We start from the raw sequence: 6,440 nt of genomic DNA on the forward strand, positions 1-6,440 counted from the left end.
CACGCAGATGCGCGTCTGAAGCTGCAGATACAGATACATCTGCAGAGATGCTTATGCCAGCTAAGCTGGCACATAAGCAACTCCATAAAGATCTCGTCGCATTTAAAGACACCTCAAGTGGAACGCGCAAACAGCAAGCACACCCATGCCAACACACACACACACACACACACACACACACACACACCTAAATGCACACAAATAAGACATCTTGATAGATAAGTTGGGCGTGTGTGTTCCCAGCATCGTGTGTACGTGTTTAACAACAGGCGTCTTGTCAGAAGCCGAGAGCTAAGCACTTCTTCCCACTTAGACAAAAGCCTCCCGCTCTCTTGTTTGAGGTTATGTGGCACCATGGCGTTACGCCCAGCAGTCAGCCAGCTACCCAGCTACCCTTACAGTTCCCTAATAACCGTGCAAAACTCGAGCAATATTACTTTTACTGGGGCAGAGTTGGCTTTTAATTTCCCCATGGCATGTGTAATCGCGGGTATAAAAAGTGCATGACATGCTTTTGGGGCTTAACATTTGATGCTGGTGGCATTTTGTCATTTCATCATTTTGACAATCAAAAATCTCGAACTCAAATTGTCAATTAAAATGCACTTGCAAACTTTGTAATTTGATGAAACGTGCATTTTAATTGCCCGCCGCCTAGCCAACCACAATTATTGTGACAAAATGGCGAACGGACCAAAATTTAGTGGCTATTTAATTAAATTTCGAAGCATATTAATTAATAACGAATTCAAATGAAATTTAAATAGTTATGCCTATTATTAAACGACCGCGCACCGATGCACATTATGTGCTGACTGCTGTTGTTGGTTTGGCATTTAATTTATGCAATGTCACACACAGACATACGCATATTAAGCATACGCAATGTTGCTCAATTATTTATTTGCTATGGGCTGTGTAAATTTAACAAATCCAACTGCAACAGCGGCGATCGTCAATTAACACCCAGACCTTGTCCCAGCACTCAGTTGCAATAAATGCTTGACTCTAGATCAATCATACGCAATGTGGTATTAATTGACTAGGCAAACAGTGGAGAACCTCGACCTTACTAAACAGAAAATACCCAAATGCTGCTTTTTAGACCTTGGACTAAGCTTAACGATAATTTCTGAGCCAAGTGCGGTTTTTGGTGTACCGACAGTAAGATTCGTATTCTCCTTCCAAAGGAGAATTTTAATAATAATATGATAAGGTCATGCAAATAAAGAGGAACAAAATAAATGTATTTTCAAGATTGTCTTGTAATATTATTCTATAACGTTGACACAATCTCAAAAAGCACGTTCAATCTACGTGTGCCAGGAAATTGTCAATAAACAACAAAGTTGTCACATTATAAATATATATCACTCGCTGAAAAGTCAAGCGACGTGCACAGTTGCTTTAGGTATGTATCTTGATCTAAGCAATAAATATTTATCAAATTAAAAATGTTATTCTAATTAGACAAGTAAATGCAGAGTATTATTGGATAGACAGCATTACCGATATGATTTCGAGTGGTATGTAGTAATATTATCAGTAGACTAGACCTGTCCTGATATCAAGTAATGGAAATTGTTGCAATACGCTATCAGTTTGCTACTTAATCAAATACCTTCCCTTAAGTACAGCTCTCGAAGAGCCACTAGAAAGTTCAGTGAACGGGCCATTTACCAAGCACCACTTGAAATTTAGTCAAATCTAAGCAAGCACTCGCCCAACGATTCGCACAAAGCTACAGTTTCAAGTGTGTGGTAAGTTGAAAGCAAGAACCACAACTTAAAACCCACTTTATAAAGTTGGCATATTATGAGTGACCCGCAGGCGAGCACCTCAACCTCAACCTTAGGCCAAGCAATACGAGCGCCCAATGCTAAGATCAATGCCACTTTGGCCATGGTCGACGTCGACTTTGCCAACTTCCTGTTACCTGTGTAAGGTACCACGACTACTACTACCCTATTTATATGCAATGGTAACTAGTATTCTGTCCGGGTTGACTCTTCTCTTTTACTTTATTTTTTTTTTTTTTTTTTAAACGCTTCCTCATTTCGCTTTGTGCCTTGGCATTTGGCGGCTATTCTGTGTCAATTCCCAGCACTGTGTCTGAGTGTCACCAGAATCAGGTAAAGCCGGGGCCAAAGGAACGGTTGAATTGAGTTCGGGTTTCTGTGCTGGCTTCGTCGCCTTCTGGCTGAGTGCCAAGTGTAGTGCAATAAACTCGCTTTTTTGAATAGCTGGCAATCAAAGATTTGAATGCAAGATACGATGACATTTACTCGCACATTCAATTGCGCTTTTGATTTGAATATTTACATGCCTCGAATGCTCTCTCGCCTGGCATACGCTCATGTCTTTTTTATCCTTTGTGTGTGTGCTGAGTGCTGGCTGTATAAAGTAAGTATATTGACATAGTCAAATTGGCTTACAGTCGCTGCCATTGGGTCTTTGGTTCAGCTGGGTTGGCTTCAACCGAGAGCTAATTGATTTCTAAATGTACTGTTGTTTGGCTTTAAGCTGAGCTCTTCATTAGGCACATTTAACTGCTCGAAGAGTAAGATACTTGAAGTGGTTAAGCCTTGGCACATTCACCAACTAATTTGCCTAATTGATAAACCATGCCAAGGAGCATCTTAGCCTCAGCTGAGCTGAGCTGCAGTTTCGGTTTTTGTTTGCTTTGCCAGTCAACATCTTTTGAGCCGGTGCAATCAGGCGCAAACAGCCGTACTTTAGCTGCAGCAGCTGCATAGAAAGCGGATGCACATTAACCGCCATACAAATCTCTCAGTGCAGCTGCCACGTCCCTGACGGCAACTTCATTCAGCTCCCGTTCCAGCCTACTGCTACTGCCGCTGCTGCTGCTGCTGATCCGCCTTCCCTTACTCTTTTGCCGTAGAGTGCCCATTAATTGCAATCAATTTCGCTGTCAACACACACTCCAAATAACTGCAGGATATTTATGACCACACCCCCCGCCCTTGATGGCCACAGAACCCTTTGCAACTGAATAATTACCTTATGACACATTATCATTATTATTAAGCCTGCCCCAGCCACAACTTATCATTTTCACATCAGCTTGGGGCCATATAAGTCCTGGAATTATAGTCTACCACGAAACGCGTAGTGGCTGCTCGCCTTGCCCCTAGGCCTCATAAATATGTGCGGCCAGCAAAATTATATAATTATTTCAAGTATTCTCAATCGGACTTGGAACGTGGAACGAGTAGTGTGTGCTGAGTGCGTTATCTCAGCCGGAAACTTGTTTTTGTTTTTGCTTTCGCTTTTATTTTAATACCCTGTGCCCAATCACAATGGCCATGTAGGGTGTATAAAATGCATATTTGTATAATAAAATGTTGCTTTCAGCAACGATGCATCAATGTTCGATCGCAACTGCAAGTCTAACCGTCTGTAAGGAATCGTCGATTTCAGATATTTAAAATAGGATATCCACTAGTCGAACATTCTCGACTAACTTCTCATTCCTTATTTATTTCCATTTGTTTTTGCTGCCTTGACGCATTGCTTTTTTAGGCCAGCGCCAACAGCGAAATGCATTAAGCCCTGGCCTTTACGTACTGATTTCAGTTTAAAGTGCAAATATTTACGCCCTGCGACGCTTAACTGAAAAAAAGTCCCATTAATGAAATTGTGCGGTGCTCAATGTTTTCGCAGCACCACTCGATTTACATGTGTGTAACGTAGTGGTGCGCACAGTCAATATGCATATATTTTATGTAGTATCTGCCAGGGCTGGATATTAAAACAAGCTTACAGAGAGATTGAACAGATTAAAAATAGTCATTAATTAGTTTTCAAAACATTTTTTTACTAGCTGATGATTTTTTTTACGAACTAAATAAAACTCGCTTTCAATTTGTTGTACAGCTTTTAAAACCATTTGTAATAGTTTCCACCCATTTTGTGAATTTTCCATATAACATACATACGAGTAGCATACAATAAAATACAGTTTGTAGCGTGCAGAAGCTGCGCACCGTAAATATTTGACCTGCCCGCCCACAAACGCCCACTTTCCATTGCAACAAAACGCTGTTGGGTTGAGAAAAACCGCAGCGCATGCTTGACTTCCAGTGGCTCTGCCAGCAGGAAACTACGCACTCCGACCGTCCCAAGGTCTGACGGTCCAACGTACCCGGGCAGTTATTGAATTGATGGTCGCGGCAAGTGCTTTAATGGAAACTTAAGTATCATCGTTTAAAATGACGCAGAAAAGCGCAGCCGACGAACCCAACGAATGTTGGTGACCCTTCACTGCCGACCATTGCGTTGCCAATGCCAATTATTATTTTAATACCCTGTAACCATAAAATGGTCGAAAATTGGGAGCATGTTAGACTTATGCAAATTTATACAAAGGCCTTCTGATGCAGATTCATCAAAACTACAAAACGATTTTCATTGAACCTGATGCAAACTTTTTCCCAATATACGAGAAAGAGAAAAAAACTCAAGCCCTAACTGCAAGTCCAATTTTGTTTTCTTCAGAGAAAGATAGAAAACGAAGCTAGATGCGAACTGGATGTCCGTCTTTCTTCTTCTGTGTAAACTAGTTGATGTCCAACATATTAGTTAAGCTGCCAAATTAGAACAGGGTATCAATGTTTTCAAGCATGCTTGAGCGGGCCCCTCGTACTGCTCATTTTAATTGTGGGTTTTCGGTGCACATTTATTTTATGCACTTTTTACGACAACTCGCATAGAAATTATGTGCAGGCCCCTGTAATGGACATTGTGAAAATGTATAACAAACATTAAGCAAGGCAAAGCAAACGTTCAGCTAAAATATGCAACGCGGCAGGAAAATTTTGATGGAGCCGAAAGGGGCAACAATCACGTCATGAAAAAGGCATAAAAGTCAGACAAGTAATGAGCGCAGGGCATATTAAATATGCACCAATTAAAAATGACAACTGGGCCCTAAAACTCAGCAGCAAATCATCAAAAATTTGTTCAACAAAATAAAAATGCAAGCAATATAAGGTGTCGAACGGCTTACGTGAGGAATTAATTCCAACGCCCTTTTTTATCATCCACCTTATTTTGCGAGACCTGAGTAACTTTTGCATTAACAATCCAAGGTCGTAAAACACAAACAACCCACCAAAAGAGATGCATAGTCAGCCCAAAGCTTAAGGTTAAGCCGATTTGTAAATTTATTTATGCACGCCCTTAGTTCAAACTTTTGATTTCTCTCTCATGGATAATAGAAAATCCTTGACAAAGGCCAACAGGATATTCGCTTTTAATATTTAATGCCAACCCACAGGCAGCTGGCTAAAACAAAAACCCCTTGAAAACAAAAGCTAATTTTAAAACAGGTTTCAATTGTGTGGACACAATTGATACAAAGCTCGTTGATTTATTTTAACTATTCATTTATCGCATTTACGCTTGATTTAGCAAATAATGCGAAATTAATTTTAAATCTGGCGCATAAATTAAAATCACAAACAGCAGCCAGATAAAAAACTCCGAACTCGTTAATTACATATACGTCATTAACAATTAATTATAATGATAAGGGGTGAATGAGTCTGTCCAACAAGAACTGACTTTTAGTCCATTTTAATCAGTGCCGTTTTTCCATTAATATGCTCGCAAAGCTGACATTATAAAACGCGAATATATTATTTCAATGAATTGAAACGCATTTGCATTATTCAGAGAAATAAAATTGTTCGCACATGCAAATTCAATCTTACGCAATACATGTCAAACAGCAATTGGCTGTCTCAGATACAAACTTAATTTAAATAGGTTAATAAATCTACAAGTTGTTCTAATACCCTATACTGTACTGTGGTGCAAATGGAGGCTATCATATGTCACATTCACATTTCAGTTGTATCAAAGAAAAATGAGTTTTGAAGTTTCGATATATTAATCTTGAGCTTCATCTTTATCTCAAGCCTCATTATTCTATTAATATACTTAATATAATGCATGACAGCTCTATTAAGTGCATTTTAATCGTTAATTTAGTACAGAATTGTTTTTCATACTTAACGTTAATTGATCGAAAATGTTTGGTGTACTAAATGCTCCAGCCAGGGGCAGTCGGAAAAAAAAACCAGCCTGGTAATCTTTTACAACGACTTAGGGCTTTAATCAACAAGTTTGTGCAAGTGTATTATTTTTAGCACCAGCTTAGGGTCAAGTTTAAGGCCAGGAGTTTGGAAGTTGTGTTACAACGACAGAGCATTACCCCGGAAAAATGATAAACAATGTCTGGGGACTGTGTCGCCGACGCTGCCTGGTAGACATTTATAATTACAACAAAAAAGTGTTCCCTATTTACATTGTTTTGTTTTTTTTTTTTGTCGGATTTTTTCTTCTTGCGAGACTTGGCGCGTCTCCTCTCCGCGCCTCCTTTGCAGAATGTGAACGCCCTGTCGGCACATACAAAA

This window comes from Drosophila virilis, chromosome 2 (genome assembly GCF_030788295.1).
Source record: "Drosophila virilis strain 15010-1051.87 chromosome 2, Dvir_AGI_RSII-ME, whole genome shotgun sequence".
NCBI classification, from domain to species: Eukaryota; Metazoa; Arthropoda; class Insecta; order Diptera; family Drosophilidae; genus Drosophila; species Drosophila virilis.